The following is an 18,253-nucleotide window of genomic DNA, read 5'->3' as shown; positions in this document are numbered from 1 at the left end:
TGCGACTTGCTCGGTGTCTTTCCATCGTCGGGGTCCCTCGAATTATCGGTGAATATCGTCTCGCGCGAGATCATTTCTTCGTGCTCTAAATTTCGAAATGTTCCGAACGCAGATCCGAGCAAGTTTCGCCTATGCCTTATCCAACGTTTAGACGCGATACATTAATATGTAATAAGAAATACGCGTAAAGTTTCGTATTCCCGTTTGTACGTCTCATACTTTAGAATGTTCAAAGACCGCGGAATGAGAAACGTTTCTACATACGGAAACACTTTAATCGACTTGCGCATCGAGAAACTTTCGTTCCAATTACAGTTCTACGTAAAAGTGGCGTACGGTACGTAAGAAATCGATTACCGAGCGAGCTCCGTAATCGATAGTTCTGTCCGTGTTTATCGACGAACATATTTTTACGAGCCGAATCGTCTCCCCGTTCCGACGCCCCCGCACGAAATCGCATTCCGATTTCGATGCACCCGCGTCGCCCGTACTTAATATCTCCTCTTCGTACGTTCTTGGTGCGTTGCCAGTGCCTTCTATTTCGCCGGGAATACGGGAAAAACAGAATGCGGCCCGGTCACGTTGCAAATCTGTCGTTCGCGTCAGCGATTGTCTCGACGACGAGCAGAGAGAACGGTACTCTGGTCGTCGACCGTGCATTTACTGGCTGCCGTGCAACTTTCCTGGGACTTTTCAATTGCCGTATAAATGTGTAATGGTTATCGACGAACACGACCGAGAGACACCCCGCCATCGAAGAGACTCTAACAACTTCGCTGCACCGAGCCAATTATGGTATTAATATTGAAGCTCTATCCGCGGGGTCTATGGACGCGGAGAGCTATCCTATGAAATTACGAGCTAACGAAACCGGAAACGATGCGTGCCCTATTCGCCTCGCTTTCAGACCGGGACGATACTCGCGACCTTTACCGCTTCTGGATTAATGATTTCCAGTGGATATTGTTGGAGACTAATCAAAGAGCTGCGAAACGTGACGCTCGAACAATATCGCGATTACTCCGGAACTAGAGACGTTTATGCATTTGTTTAGCTACGCAGATATCATCGAATCGAAGATCCCAAAAGAGACACACAGATTCTCGTGACTCGGTCCGTCCGTCGTTCCGAATTTAGGTCGATTTATATTATCCGTTCCGACAAATATCGTTTTGTGTTATTAAACACGAGTGTTTATATATACCGTAATGGATCGGTTCAAACGCGTTCCGTTTCAGACACATGCTTTTGTCGGAACCGAACTGGATCAGAAACGCGCGTCGTGTCTGAACGGATAATAGAGATCGACCTTTTCTCGGCTCTCGTTGTAGAAGCCATGCGACACGTGACAAAACGTACCACGGAATGGTGGATAATCCCGAGCGGAGAAATCTCAATTCGGGCTGTAAATAATAACGCCGCGGGAATAATGATACGACATGGACGGTAGTCGGTTTAGTTGAGGCCACGGTTATCCCATCGGTTCCCATCGAACCCTCGAGAGCGCACGTCGAAACCACTTCTGGTCGTTCCAACTACCAGATGCCGCAGATGGACCGGGCTAATCACAATAGAACGTGCTTCCTTTTGGACGAGCGTTCCGAAACGCGTTTACCTGCGAGTCCTTGTACGCCGACCGTACTCGGTCTCGTTCCTTTCAACGATGTCTGCCAGGTAACCGAGGAAACGTTCCGCCGCGTGTTGGCCGAAAAATTTCCCATTTTACGACGGTTCCAGCTTTTGTCAGCCGCGGACTCCGACGACGACAGGAAGAGCCTCGCGCGTGACGACATAATCTGCCCAGGCCTGGTTCTCGTCCTCTCTCGGCCCTCCGGCGTGCGCGCCTATCTTTCCACTTCGCTTTTCCCTAAAACGCTTTCTGGCCTGCAGTAGCCGTGTTATGTCCCCGCTTCGCTTTCAAGGCTGCACCCAGGGATTAGCCCTTAACTCGTGACACAGATTTCGAGCCGAATTTCCACGGAATTTATGACTTACTGGCTGCCGTGTCCGGCGCTTCCTGGGCTGCTTACGTTCTCGCTCGAGGACACCAGATAACATTTACATAGTCGGATATCTTGGTGCGTTCTCTCCGCGTCCCTGGGCCATGGAAAAGCCGATGTTTTATGTATCCGTGTTCTTTTTACCCCCACGGCGCTTCCACGCCACCACCCCGCGTCCTCTCCTCTCCTCTCCTCTCCTCTCCTCTCCTCTCCTCTCCTCTCGCTTGAAACAGCTCCCGACGATAAATCCCGAGCAGGCTTTTGTAACGAGCGGTCGAGGCGAAAATGGAACACGTTTCTTGTTGTCCAACGTAAATTCGTTGCGAATTTTAATACACTTATTCGCTCGCATACAATGGAATCGTGAGAACGTTACTATTTATCCACTGCCGGAATACAATGGAAAGCAGAAACCCCATGTAACAGGCGTCGCGAACCGAACTAACCAGCGACGACCGAGTCCGCGCCGGACCTCGGAAAATATATCATCGTCGTTCTGTTTTACAGTCAACCTACACTGCTTCCGAATACTTTTCTGCGGTTAACAAAATATATATATATATATATATATACATATTTTCTAACTGTTATTCCATGATCGCGTTCGATTTATTTATCCGTGATCCAGTTTTGCCTCGTACGTGAAATATTTTTTGTTCTCGAAAAAAAAATACTGAAAAAACGAGAAACGGAAGCGTGTCGCGACAGACACCAATACAGACACCGATACGTCACGTTTGACGACGGGTTTAACGGGTTAAAAAATAATCTCGCAGTCCGCGTACATCGCAGACCCGAAGAAAGTCGAGCGAGTCTATAATTCATAGTTGGTGCACGCTCGTCGAAACAACCTTCCGCTTTTACAGCAAATTAGTCCCCGCGGAATGCGCGCGTCTAAACGTCGGGCCGCGAACGAAGGTCGTTTTTAAAATTTTCAGGCGCTTCCCAACGTGGCATCGTCGCTTTTCAAACCGTCCATGGACAGAGTTTCATCGCGTCGCGGTCGGTCCAACGTGTTGGAAATTTTAGGGTCGCGTGTATTATGAATGAAGCGCACACACCAGACCACGTAGACCGTGCCCGTGAACCATATGGCCGGATAGGCGCGCGAACAGCGGAACAGAGAAAACGAGCGAGACACTTAGCGAGAGTCTGCCGCGTGCACGAGAGAGACAGGCCAGATTACAGCGCGAGTAGAGAGACGTAAAAGCGGAACGTCCGACGCGTTGGAAACGACGACAAGCGCAGTCAATGGGCCAACTTAGGGCCGGTTTTATACAGAAATTCGACGTGCCGCGTAATTCAATTTGGGATGTGACAAATGGACGGCAGGTGAAGCCTCGACCCCGTCTCTGTGTACACGTGCAACCCGCGCCACCATTGTGGATTTTTGTCTGCTCGCACGAATGCCACTTTCCTGGAACGTTCGAGCGACGGTGGCCGCGTCGAAACGAAATCGTGTGTCAAGCTGCGACCAGGGGTTCCCACTGCGGACTACATTACCAAAGATGGCCAACATTTTTCATCGTCACGACGGCGGAGCCATCGATCATTTACGCGGATTTAAATACACGTGTATTTACAGCGAGCATCCGAGATTTCGCGTGAGATCAACATTTTTTCTTCAATTTTCGAACGATTCCGTCTTTTCTGAATTTATTAAGGAACCGTAACGGCTCGACTCGATTCTAAAGACTGGCGGTAAATTTCGAATATTATTAAGGTCGGGATGCGGGTCCCGGGGAGCGCACCGAACGAAAAAATAAAAATAAAATAAAAAAAAAAATAAAAAAAAAATGCGCCATTAGAGAAATGGGGAAACATTAGTTCTGGCACCGGCTAAGAAATTCATTAATTAATTGCACGACGAGAGCGAGGAGAGTCTCGCGGTTCTCCCGTGAGATACTAATTTGAATTAAAGAGCCGGCAGGAAATAAAAGAAACGTTGAAACGAATGTTACGCTTTCCGTTTGCAACGGTTTTCTTTTCTCGCGAAACTGAAGCGCTTTTGCGAGGGAAATTAATGTTGAAAATTAACGGGGAAATTAACGGCAGACGCGGATACCACGGATCGTTTCGCGAATACGATGAAATCATCGATTAATAGAATCGAGGAATGCGATACCGCGGGGGTGGGAACAAGGGAACGAGTATTTTTGCACGCGCGGCGGCGTTTTCGAAAGAGAACACGCGAGAGCGCGACCGATTGCGCCGCGCGGCGATGATTTCATATTTTGGGAATTTCTGTGTACCGGGCATGCCAGCCGCTTTAATTATTTCAAGACCGCAACTGGCCGAGGTGAGTAGTCGTAAATTCCGCGTGGGAAGTGGCGCGTAATACACAATTCCGAGCAAAATAAATATGCGCCGCGGAACTAGAACCAGGAATGGGAAAAATGTTGTTTAACCGTTACGACCGACATGGTACCGAAAAGAAAAATGTTTATATTATTAAGAGGATCTGAAATTGATATCGAACGTTCGAAATCGTAAACAATTGCCAGGCGAGATACGTTGTACGCGCGTAATACGAATAAAACGTATACCGGATCACGTACAAATCCTCTCGTCGGTCGTTTCATAACTATTTTCATCGAAAATTAACGTTCAATCCCATTCGAAATACGCTCGTCCCTCGATCGGATTATATAATTTCACTAAAGCGAAATTATCGATCGCGTTAGTATTTTCCACGAAACGCGCATAATCCCCGGGGACACGGAACTTTTTATTTTCGACAAATACGACGGGGTGACCCGAACGGCAACGCGGGCCATTTAAAATGCGTCCAACGTCCTGCGGAGAGCTTGCAGCGGTATCGGAATTAAGCAACCGATGATTCACGGTGCCACTATGAAATACAAACAATGGCTATCGGAATAACGAGTCCTACCTTCCCGCCAACGGGTATCTTGACCGAATCCTATTTGCATACTCGACCCGACGAGTCCGCCGGAGAAACAGCCGGCGGGGAATTTACACTTGAAAAGCCGTCCCGAATTATGCTACGACAAATTTCTTCGAAAATTGTCTCGTGCATCGGGTCAGCCCCGGCGCTGGTCGATGTTAATTTATGCGCAACGGAAGCATCGTTATGCGACCTGCGTACACCCCGCATGCGCGCGTGCGCTTAGGCGAGCTGCCCACGTACGCTTCGCCACCTAACTCGGACCCGACCCAGACGTGGGTAAATTTTCCATTGGCAATTAAACGGAGAAATGTTTAAATTTCTTTTAGAAACATTCCACCCTTTGCCGTTTAAATCTCCTGGTTACGCGAGTTCCGTTAAACGATTAAAATTGAATCGTCGAAAACGAATGGGAAAGCGATTAAAAATGATGCCGAAGAAGCCGAAGGAATTTTTTGTAAAACAGCGATTCGAGCCCCCGTTTCGGTTTAAAAAGCGCTCGAGCCAATCGTACGCCCATTGTTAAACGCATAATTCATCGTCGCGAACGAAATTGGAAATTCAAAGTGCGTCGCATTCGTTGCGCCGTGTTTGATAAACCGAGGATCTTAATTAACGCTGCATTCAAATTCTTCGTTCGAAAAGTTATTCATCCGTTAAACCAGGTGTGCCGTATTCAATTATTCATCGCGTTCAGAAATGAGCTCCACTTATCTCGCGGTTCGAATTGTGTTGAAACCGTTTCCCTCGTACATGAAAATACGCCAGGTTCGTATAATATACACGATACGTGGCAAGTGAAACAGCAGGATGACAGAAGAAACCAAACACCACTCGACGGGTTATATTTATCGACGTGGAAAATCTCCGGGTTCCTTCACACCCACGTTTTCCCTGATGATCTTATCGGTCGTAATGCGTCCCCGACGAATACGACACGAAAACTTTGTTCTCCGGGTTTTTTTCTTGGCGAGGAAACATTTCGTGGAGCATCGAATGCTAGTTTCAATTTAACCCTTTAATAACGGTGACTCTCGGTCGCCACTAGGTTCGACGCAATAAATCGACAAGCAACGATGTTTGTTTAGCTTGAATTTTTTTGAAACTCAAAATGGTCATTTTCACATCTCGAATTACAGATCTCATCTTGGAAGTCTAAGCTTAGCATTCGTGGCAACAGAACGTTAAGAAAACATCTCGAGTGGAAAGGGTCAAAAACCGAGGGAATTTAAGAGCCGAGTCACGGAAGAGAAAGGGATTGAGAAACGCTTCTCTATTAGAAGGAAATGTATAATTCCATCTGGAAAGAAGAAAACAACGATGGCCCAGTGCCGTAAGCATAAGACGTAATTTTCATCGAAAATGAAGTAATTTCAGAGGAAAAAAGTTTCATCGAACGACCGACGATCCAAAAGATTACGGCCGGTGAAACGAAAGTGGGACGCTTCTTTTGTGTACAGTCTCGTTTCTCCGGCGTAAAAACGATGCGCCCGGGATTGTCGCAGCTTTTACACGTTGCGCAATACGGACAAATCGACATACTTCTCCCACAATTATCACGCACCGCGAAATCGGGCAAAAAATCAACACGCACACGGTTGGATAAAGAAAGGGAAACCGTTCGTGCCGCGCTGTGTTTCGTCCAGCGATTACGCTCGACCATCGAGAAATTCCTCGATGAATTATCCTGATCGAGGCTCACGCACGCGTTGCGTAGGGGAACGGTACGGGCACGGAGGAATGAGAAACTCGCCATCTAAATGCCGCGCGCGGCATTTATAAGGGGTTCGATGCAGTCGTTTCACATATTTCGTTAATTATATATCTTTTTCGTTCGTAGGCAATAACGTCGAGTTAAAGATCTCAGTTTTTGTCATTTCCCTATAAATCCTACCGTTTTCGATGCAGGTACGCGGCCTTCTTCGCGGGATATAAATTAATCCTCGAAATTAAAAGCGTACGGGCTGCGAGAAAAATGAAAGAACGAAGCAATATAGGAAAAGAAGAGGGGAACCGACACGGTGGAGAAAAAAACAAAAAAAAAAAAAAAGCTCGAATCGCGCGACATCTGCTCTCTCGTGATGAAATTTTCTCCGAGTCCTGCACGCACGTGTACGTGTGACTTGTTATTTTCGAAAGAGAATAAAAAAAATGAATAATTTCGAAAAAGTTGGCTATAGCCAAACTTTCGATGTTTACATTGGAATCGCCTTCCGGTGCCCCCTCTCTAATCGCTAACGCAAAGATTTCGCGCGCAGAGCTCGTACTGCGCCTCGAGTGAGCGCAGCGCGCGCCGATATGCATCGCCGGCCGAAAAAGCTCGGAAACCGGCCACGAGCAGGCTCAGCGGCTTAAGTGATTTGCATGCGCGACAGGTGCACCGCGGAGTCGGTGTATTACGTGTTTAATTCACGTGTCTTGCATACTCGGCACCACCGATTCCACTGATTTCCATAATAAAACCGCGCGCGAGTCGGCCGCACGACTAGATCCGATGGATTTTTCAACGCGCGAAAACGCCCCACTCTCTCACCCCCGTTCCCCCCGCGGCAAATCGTACGCGCATATCGACCGCGCAGGTCCCACCGTACAACGTCAGCGACGACCGAGTGTAGTCGCTCGCCGGTCGCTTCTCTCCAATTCCGCACCCTTTGGCGTTCAACCATCCACGTGGAGACGGACGTATACATACGCTTTCTCGTCTGTTTGTGCATCTTTTTTCCCAGCTCTTATACTTGACACGGTCACGATTGCCGTGAATTAGAATTCTCTATCATCCTTAGTTTGCAACTTATGTTTATTTAATGTTTGATAATGTCAGATTGATTAGGTTGTCACAAATGTTGTCTACCGTTTCCTTAAATAATAACACATACGCAACATTTTATGTATAATGTTACATCATCGAATTGCGTACAATTCATTTTGCTCTATTACAGTTACGGCATTAACACCTAAGAAATTAGGTTGTCCAATTCTATAAACACTGCCACACAAAAATAACCGAATGCAAGTCACGGAAGAAACTTTTGGGACCACCTGATGTAACAGAGAGACGACGATCTTTCTTTGGGGCTTTTGACTAAAGTTTGATTATTTAATAACAGCAACGAAAGTAAGAAAGAGAGGCGACCTGAATCGAGCGGAGCAGTAGATGATCGATTGTCGCGGAACACTCTCGGGGCAGGAATGGCTGGGAAGAAATGTAATTAAACAAATATACCCTCCAGCGATTTCACCTGCTATACAGAATAAGCGATTGATGAGTCCACAATCGTTTCGTTGTTCCGTAAACTCCAGGGATTCGATAGTAACAATCAACGGCCGTTGACAGAACGGAAAGATGTAAATACGTTATTGTTTCGGAGACGAAACTGGAACTAATGGCGCGATTGAACTGGGACCTGGGAACTGGGAAATTTAATCGTGAATTTTTATTCGATTCCTCCTTTTCTACGCGGCTCTGTGAAATTATTGCTATTCGCGTTTGTTGTCTGGGCAGATTTTATTCGAACACTTTCGATCCCAGGTTCCCTGCTCTCAGACATTCTCCATTGAAACTCTTGTATCAAAAATAAAAAGAGAATCAGAACTTCTCGATTTCGAGAAGAGTATAGCAAAAATATTTATACGCGTCAATGTTTTCTGAAACATTAAAGAAAAAAATAAATTTAAAAAAAGTATAATGGTAATCGTGAAACAACGCACGCGTTTCCCCTTGCAACGTTTCAAACTACTAACGACCGGTCTTCTGTTCGATAAAACGTGCACACGAGTGTAACACACGGACGTGCAGGCGCACGTGTGTACGTTTTGTGTGTGTACGCGACTGAAAGTCCACGGGGTCATCCACCAGTAGGGAGGCCGAGGCCAGGATGTACCGCGCTGGAATTACGTTCTTCGGGATTAACGTACCGAAAACTCGTTTACGTGTTTTCTAATTGCTGGCAGAAGGAACTGAATGGCACCGATACACGACCTCGTGAGAATCGAGAAGCGATTCGCGCGGACCTCTGCACTCTCGGCCGTGCCTTTTTACCTTTCGTTCGCGTTTCCCTGCAACAACTCATCTTTCCTCTTCGAGGAGGGATGGATTCCTAGGGAGACGATGATTTAGATAATCGTTGGAATTTCTTTCCTTCCGCAACCAGCTTAAGGAATACAAATGCGAGCTTTTATAGGCTTCGAAAAAATTCTTTGCCGCTCCACGAATAACAACGAAGAATTTATGAAATTGTTCCAACGAAAGTGTATCCTGCATTTAGAAATTCGAAGCACGCTTTTCTTTTTTTTCTGTATTATATCGAGTGTTTCGGTTTTCCCTTCACGTTTTGACCTCTATTTCTAGCTTTAACTTTACCTTTTCGGTAAAGCTTCGACGCATAGCGAATTTATATGTCGCGACGTCGGATGCTATTAAAACGAAATTTCCCTTCTCAGGAATTTACCGTGTATTATTTGCGAATCTCGGCTCCATTCGATCCCGGTCCGTCCGAAGGGGTAATTTTATAAACAAAAGCTTTAATTAATACGTAAATACGCGCACGCCCGATTTACGCGTAAGGACATTATCGTAACGAACGGATAAAACAAGGACGCTTAGATATTCGTCGGTGATTAACGATTATCGGCGTATAATAATCAAGAACGATCCGAAACGGTTCATTTCGAAGTATTAATTAACATTTTAATTGATAGCGCGAAAACATGGCAGAGTGCCAAGTTCGTCGAGTCACGTAGCATTGTATTGGTGAAACGAATCTCTGGTCCTCTCTCTCTCTCTCTCTCTCTTCCTGCGCGCGGACGTGATCGATCCCCGCGAATAGCCGTTAAAAATATTTTGCAACTTCCGTTATCACTCGTAATTGTCTCGAAACATAGTTTCAATTACCGCCCCATTGTTGCAAATCGCGATTTATATACAATGGGTGGAATATTGCGGGCATTTAACGAGTATTACCCGCGAGCCGCTATATTACCCTTGTTCAATATTGAGCAACGCGAACGAGAAACGAGGATGATGATATAAAAAATTCACGTACACGTACGGTCGAACGTTACGGTCAAACTTTCAAAGGAGTTCCAGCAATTGAAGGATTCCGTCCAAGGATCTTAAATCTCGCACGTCGAGGGGATGCAATGAAAACGTGCTTCCATATTATCAGGTTCAACGTTTTAATTAAATGACTTTCGTATTCCATCCCCCAAAGTGCGGGCACTCGTGAACACGAGGCACATCGACTAGGATGCTATTTCTGCCTTCGATACGTGATTAAAAAAAAAAAAAAGCGAGCGACGAAACACGTAAAAAAACGAACCACGGGCGCAAACAAGTAATAATCGTATTTAAACGGTAATGTAAACACAGGCTTGCTCGTTATCGCGCAGCTGATAACGCGAGGATGCGTGACTCACGCGTGCGTGGGAACGGTCGGCTGAAATGATCGAAAAAAAAAAAAGAAAAGAAAAACACAAAATGTCGATAAAAGACCGAGCTTTTCAATTACACCTTTATTTACACTCGAACCGTATCGAAATAAATTAATAAATAATTGATATAAAGTTGATATAAAGAAAGAAAACGATTCGTGTGTTAGGATTTCTTTCTTTTTTGTTTATTTTTATTATTAAATCACAAAAGAGATTCATAAAAAGAAACTTGTATAGAAAGTGAAAAACAGACATAATGAACTTGTTACAACGGATCTTACAGTAAACTATCGATACTTGTAAGTCAACTCAAATTACAATTTGCAGATAACTGACTGAGATCGAAGTATTTATACCGTTAACTTACAGAGACTTTCAAAAAGTTTACAACATGAATATCTCTAAAGGTAGCTGTAGACCTTCCTTGCGAAGATTTAGAATTAAATTACATATCTCTCTGTTGTACAAGTCGCACTGCCATAAAACATGATTAAGTGATTCATCGTATAAATCACATCTACACCTGGGGTTGTCAGTGACGCTTATTCGAGCAAGGGAGGCTTCCGAATGATAATGGTTTGCTCTGTTTCTATTAATTGTTACAATGGCTGATCGAGGTAACTTTCTCTCTGTAAAAAAGACGAAAGTGATCCCTGCCCTTATGTAGACCTTGATCCTTAAGTACATTTACAGAGTTAGTTAACATATTTCTTTTTTTTTTTTTTTTTTAATGTTTCTAGTAAGTCTGTGTAAGGGATGCTGGTGGCGTGAACGCAGAGTGAGAGGCATCTTTAAGCAAGAGCGTCGGCACTTTCGTTACCTACGATACTCGAACGCGATGGTATCCAGAGAAATTGCATAAAGTTATTGTTTGCCGTATGTTAAGATTGCAACGGAATTCAAGGGAGGTTATAACAGTGAGTATTTCAATAAAAATGCAACACCGCGCAAAGGGTTAGTCGAAGCGAGTCGGTATTATTCCGCATGATCCGAGTACGCGAAGGACGCGAGGAATGCAAAGTTCACGATACCGGGGGCACGATTGAAAAATTTCTAAACGGATCCAGCATCCCTACATTATGAAAAGTTTCCACCGTCCTGTATATATATATACGATTCCCTCCCCGTCCCGCGGATCCGCGCCTCTTCCTGGATTCCTGGCGAGCCTCGTGAAGTTTTAATATGCGCGCACCGGCTTCGAGCATCGATAACGCGTCCAAGATAAATAGAAAATGGCGGGGAAATGCTTGTCGGGCCGGCCGAAGTCCGGGACAGACTAATTGTGCACGTTTAGAGAGGGCCCGCTACGAGAAAGAGAGGCGTCCGTGTATCCGTGCAACGAGATTCCAGTTTCTCCGTTAGCAGCGAGTAGCGACGGGATCGACTAGTCGTCGTTCGATCAAAGTTATTTAAACGTTGTTTACTCTGGTTCTGTTCTCGAGGTTCTCGAGATGCTATCGGTCGTATATGGGTGACGCGACGATCAAACGCGTTAAATCGTAAATCGCAACGATTTACGCTCGGAGCAGTAAACTTGGCACGAATTCGTGGGTTTAGATCGAACTTGATCCCATCGCTAGCCGTGAGACGAGGCTTCGAGGGGAAAGAGAAAGGGAGAGGGAGCGATGGTGGGGGTAGAACGATAGCCGCAAGAGAGACGGAGCTCGAGATATACGGGCGAGCCAACAGCCTAACTCGTCGAGGTCGGGTCGAATAATAAAATAAAAGAGTACGGCGGAGGAGATGGGGTGCAAGGTGGTGGCGTGGCAAAGGTAGAAGAAACTTTCTGCTACGGGAACACGATGGGGCCCCGATGGCCGCCGCTGCCCCGCTGGAAAAAGATGCGCCCGACGAATCGAGGCGAGCCTCGAGGGAGAAAGAAACAGAAGGATCCGGCGTTGCCACATGCTCACTGAATTTCCGACCGGTCAAATATAAAGGCCGTCTTTATACAGACCGCCGGTGCTATGCAACTTGCTTCGAAAACTCGCATCAAATTCTTGACGTCTCATTAAACATCGTCGGATTTCAACGAGTTAAGCGGTGCACTGCTCCTCCAACCTGCCCCTTCCGCCACTGCACAGACCAACCTAGCCTCGCGCTTCGACGTGCCGAAGTAACGAATTTCTTTTACACAAAGAGACCACTCTACCTTTCATTTTTTTTCGCTCGAACGTTCGCTCAAGAGACGCTATTCCACCCGTGCCCGTTTATTTACCGACAGGAATCATAACCGAACGATCGAAACCCCGGCCCGATGACTCCTTTTAGCCAGTGGTAAGGCCGATATAAAGGCACGATGTGTCTCGTTAGAAATTTTTATCGTCGTCCGTGACATTTACGACACTATAACGAACCGGCGGCCACCGGGCTCCATTACTGTTATTGTCGGATACATGCCTCCGAGGGAAAAAGAAAACGTTAATATTCACGTCGAGATCGGTGTACGCGTCGACCGTGTTCCACCGTACGTTCCAGCGACGTGATTTTTGGTAAATACTTTCGGTTTCCTACGATCATTTGTATTTACAGAAACGTACATTCTATTACAGATACAGCCGAGCCGTTTTATGACGACCTTTGCTTACGACATGGTTTTTCTCCGGCGCCGGTTAAACCGTCTACAGACGTAACTTTTAACGATTCAAGTTTTTTTTTTCTTTTCTTTTCTCTTTTTTTTTTTTTTTTGTGCTCTTTAGATCATCTAATTTACCGCGAGTTATGTACCTCTGTTTTTATGCGTTCACTGCGATTCGATTAAAATTTTTCCCATCTCTGGCCACCCGCGAAACGAGGTTGGGAACCACTTCTCGGAATTCTGAAAAACTTGCAACGGCGAGCGATCCGCCTAGAATCTCGTTATACGGTCAGATAATCTCTATCGCTGAACACATTAGCCGTATCGATGAAAGCTTTCGCTTTAATCGCGCCTGTGCATAAATCATGACAGATTAACAAAGGCCAGCGGAAGGCACGCGATTGGACATTTTGAAAGAGCTTCGAGTCGACCCCTGAACGATTCACGGGAGGGAGTACACGCAATCAACGTCAGAAGAATTTTACGAGAGGATCGTGAAATAAAGTCGGACCTCCGCGGCGTCGTCATCTGCAGCACGTTTCGTCGCCCTGGACAAAATGCTTTCGTATAAACCGATCGATGGCCGCTGGTCTTTTCATTAGCTCCCTTTTTGTTAATATTTTATTTCGTCTTCTTCCTCGAGTTGCCCACTCGAACCAGAGACGTGCGAAATTCGTATTTACAGGTTATCGTTTATCCGTGGATAAAAAGTTCGAATTACTAACGAAAGATAAACGATTGCTACTTATCCATCGATATTATTAGGTGTTTGAATTCATTCGGTACCTCTAATCGTTTACAACTCTAGTTTAAGCTACAACGAATCTCTACAACGAATCTCTACAACGAATCTCTACAACGAATCCACGCATATAGGTAAATAACCCAAGTCTCAACCGGATGGCCATTAATTCACGAAATATATTTCGCATAGATTTTCCATACGTTCCCTGCGTTAGCGTACGTCGTAAATGCATAAAATCGGTATTACGATAACTAATGGCATTCCTCTACAATTCGAGACACGTACGATCGCAGACAAATGCAAACGGTAATGTTCTATCATAAATTCAAAGGTACGAATTACCGCATTCATTCGCTGAAGCAGGAATTGTTTTGTGTTTTCAACAAAATGGGTTCGGGTTCGCAGCGCGCGAGCGACATTTTAGTTAGTAATTGTTACACGCGAAAAGTTAATTACCACGTAATCCAACGGTGAAATTCACTTTTGCGTTGCATATTCGCTTTCACTCTCGGGGTTTGCGAAGTTGTCCCGTTACGAGAAACGAACAAATTACGAAATATCAAGGGTCGTCTCGCTGTTGATACCGTCGAGAAGTAATTCTCCTGGCGATTCGTTTATCACCGCCAACGATTTCGTATCGAACCGGCGAACTTTTACGCGGTGTCGAACGGTTCGTTTTTTTTTTTTTATCGTTAGAAAAATGTTTCATATCGAACCAATTTCGCAAGACTCGCGCTTCCGCGCTAACTTTTACGCTACGTTCCCCGCAAATTAGTTAATAAAATTACACGTTCCACGACGAAACACGTAAACCGCGCTCATAACTGGCGATTAAAGAGTTAATCCAATTCCGTTCCGTAAAAGGCCGCGTTACTTTTAATACGCAGCGCGTACAACAATATGTGCATTTCGTCTTATTCTTGTTTTCTATACTGCAAAGTGCATTAAAAATAAATAAATAAATAAATAAATAAATAAAGATTGAAAGTGTTAATCTTCTCGCAAGCGAATAGGAAAGAGATGCTTTTGCCACAGAATTCGATTAAACGTTAAACGCACGAGGAATTTATTAATCTCCATCGCGAAGAATAAATATGATATTTGTAAGTCTCTCTTTAGCGATTCCTTTTTTCACAGATATCATTAGCAAACGGATAAAAATGGCTGCGTCTACCGCAGAATTTGATTGAACGTTAAACGCGAGAGGAATTTATTAATCTCTTATTTGTAACGTTGCCTTTCATACAGATAACGTTAATTGACACACCGGACCGTGTCTAGCCAGCAACACGTGCAAAACGCTCTAGTTTCGACCCGTTGCGAGTGTTGCACATTACGGCAAAAGTATCCGCGCGGAATAAGATCGCAGAGAACTCGATGATTTCCCCGTTATTTCACCGTTCGACTAATAAACATTTCGCGTCGCAACAAAAACGTTGTCGCGCTCGTGAATAAGTGGTGCTCGACGCGTTCGAGACCGACGACCCGCGTTATTTTACGTCGCGCTCTTTCGACCAATGACGCGCCGCGTGAATCACGACGGAATCGCGAAAATGTCAACGGTCGCCGCGAATGGTATCGTTAAAATTAAAGTTAAAATTAAAGTTTCCATCTCGCGCTAACACGCCGGTTTCATTTACGCGTAAGCGCGGATTTGCCGTCGCAAAAAAAAGGCTGGAAAATATCGAGAGGGGGCACCTGTTACCCGTTCGTGATATATTATTTTTCGCGATATCTTAGCATCGCTATTAAACTCGGGATAAAGAGGTCGTTCGCGGGAACGGGCGTTTATATTCGGGTAAATGGGATTCCGTCGAGTACACTTGTTCGGAAAGAATACGCCCATCCACTGTAATCGCCAAGGACGGCGAGATGCTGCTTACCGAAAACACCTAGAAACACGACGATCCGTTTTAACCTTTTAACGTGCCGACTACTCCAAGGTGTACCTGTCCGAATAATCGAAGGTAACGGCGAGATGACCGTAATATTCGTACAAGACCGGGAAGGATATTCACCGAACGCATTTGGGTTTCCATGGAAACAGTAATTTATCATTTGCTCGCCTTAAGGTACCGTGACGTTTAAAATTCACCGACGGCGTAGATGCCAGGAAAAAAAAGTGGAAATTCTTGTGAATTTGCAGGAACGAGTAGATGAGAAAATTTCACCGTGAGAATAATACCGTGAAAATAGTAATGAATTATGTGCGTTATTATTTTAAAAAATATGCCAAAATGCGTTCGAAATATCGATAGCTAACGCAAAATCAGAGAAACGTAAACGATACGAATTCGATAATTAAACGATTTCGCTTTTCAAAATTACTTCGAGTACAAATTTCGACCGCTGAAATTCTCGTTACTATTGTAAATTATGAGAACGTAGATTCTATCTTTCGCCTTCTATTTCCACCTCTTTCCCGAGTAATTATTTACAAGGTTTAAATACCTTCAGGTTCACGAAATTTGTTCCAAGAATGGATCCAGACACGGTATAATAATTGAATTTATGTACCCGTGAGCTTAAAGAGTTTGAGTGCGTAGTACATCGGAACTTTACGCCAAATACCAGAAATTTCGATAATTCTAGCCGAGTACACTTCGGTATCGAATTGTTCGAGCGTCGTTAATACCAAGTGGGATAAATTCCGTCGCCTAACATTTAGCAACAATAAACTAGCACGGGAAGTGTGGCGCGACATCTTTTGCAGCGTGGTGGTAGATCTTCCGAAATTGATCGTGCTTCGCAACGCGCATACTCTCATTACTACCTGCATATAACAATAAATGGACTTTTCCCCCATGGGAAAGGAGGATGGTAACACGTCAGAGACGGACGAAATATCATTCGAATAATGGATGGATCGAACGTGTATCAGTTTCTTCGACACGTTTATCCGATTCGATAGCTACCAGAGACAAGTTCGATACGAGATACAATCGATATCATTCTGCAATTCTAATTGTATTTTTTATTCAACCAACGACGCGACCGAGAAATCGTTTATCTTTCATTTGTTACTCGAGATTCCTTACCGGACGGAAACTTTTTCTGCTGCGTCTTTGTTTTGTCTTTACTTCGTCGACAACCGTGTCGAGTCTCAATTCTGAGAATTTCGAACAATTTTGTTCGATCGTTTAATTTTTTCCATTACCACTCGAGACATTAGATTTCGAAACGTTTAACTCGACGTAGCTAGCAGCCGAGGTAGAGATGTGCGAAAGCGAGAACTGACACGATTCCCACACGTAGATCCGACTCGTAGGGATTTTTACAAAAGGGAACCGCGTGCCGCATAGTTGATGACAACGCGACGACGATTGTTTTTGTACTATGGGGCAAATCGTTGAGGGGTGCGTCTAGTCGGGAGCATCGATAGATCCGACGTAGAAAATGACCACAATGTACACGCACGCCACAAGTATGTTAAACTTCGAATTCGAGGATCGTCAAGACCGATCGTGATTTTGTTTAAATTGTGCTGCACTTACCGATTATGCCCACGTTCGGTTATCAGGAGGGTAGCATCCAAGCGACGAAACGAACAGCCGATGTATCCAGTGTATTATTCAACGATTCGTTGACCGGCACACTACGATGCACGCTCGACAATGGCTGGCACACATTTAAGTACACTGATGCACACTGGTTGATGTTACACGCACTTCTTCTCCACGATTCCGAAAACTACGGAGCGGCAGTTCGACACGCGCAAATCAAATATACTTCACTGATCGTGTTAATCGACGAATAAGTCGTCCCGCGATAATGCCAGCGCCTAGATCGAAGAAACCGAACCGCCTCCACCGCTATCCTAGGCCCACGGTGGCCATTACACTCGTCGCCGACGACGAGAGAGCGTGTTTTGCTTTTTTCCAAAGGGACACCAACAACTCGCCCGCTACGAGGCCGTGGAAGCGACTGCTCTCGGGAGATTCGCGGTGCGGTCTCATCGACCAATCGTGGACCAGCTTTCACCGAGCGCCATCTTGCCTACCCGACGCACAAAGGGGCCAAAACCCGAATGTTTGCGTAAACGTCCGAACCTTAGCCACCCCTACCCGATCGACGTATCCTCCTCTAGCTTTTCTCATCCCCAACTTTCGATACGGATTTTATTGTAGGATTACCCGTACTCCCGTTCCCCAATTTTTTCTCACCTACTGTACAATCAATTCGAAATTAACAATTGCGTTTCCGCGACACTCTGAAAATATTCAAATATTTCGATGCTAAAACTGGTCGATTTTACTTTTCTTCGTTTATAGGTTAGAATCTATCCTAATTACAAATAACATTCTTTTTATTTCCTCTAACATATAAAGACTTGAGTTCGATTCGATAAATCTGTAAATTTTCCACGTCTCTGATTTTCAATGACAAAAATCGAACCGCTACATTTTTTAGGGACCTCTCGATGGTAAGCGAATTAAACAAAAATTAACGATTGTTTCGTTGATTGGTAAAAAAAAGTATCGAGACTGTTTCGTTCCGAATGAATAGTCTTTCGAATCGTTTTGTCGTTGATTTTGCAAATAATTATTAAATAGCTTCCATGCACGTACTAATTTTCATAAAACATTTTGTGT

At 44.9% G+C, this 18,253-nt stretch overlaps 2 protein-coding genes across 5 annotated transcripts in view; one reads left to right on the top strand and one right to left on the bottom strand.

The window, feature by feature from the left end:
- Positions 1-18,053, bottom strand: part of LOC128895132 (proline-rich transmembrane protein 4) — a 122,488-nt gene extending 104,435 nt beyond the window's left edge. For all 4 annotated transcript variants that reach the window (XM_054157419.1, XM_054157420.1, XM_054157417.1 and 1 more), the window contains exon 1: positions 17,156-18,053. The gene's annotated coding sequence lies outside the window, so the exon portion shown is untranslated. The remainder of the gene's footprint in view (positions 1-17,155) is intronic.
- LOC128895147 (clarin-2) overlaps positions 1-18,253 on the top strand; it is a 49,085-nt gene that overhangs the window by 11,022 nt on the left and 19,810 nt on the right. The window lies entirely within an intron of this gene.

Source organism: Hylaeus anthracinus, unplaced genomic scaffold (genome assembly GCF_026225885.1).
Source record: "Hylaeus anthracinus isolate JK02 unplaced genomic scaffold, UHH_iyHylAnth1.0_haploid 4, whole genome shotgun sequence".
Taxonomy (NCBI): domain Eukaryota; kingdom Metazoa; phylum Arthropoda; class Insecta; order Hymenoptera; family Colletidae; genus Hylaeus; species Hylaeus anthracinus.
This window is presented reverse-complemented; position numbering and strand designations above follow the sequence as displayed.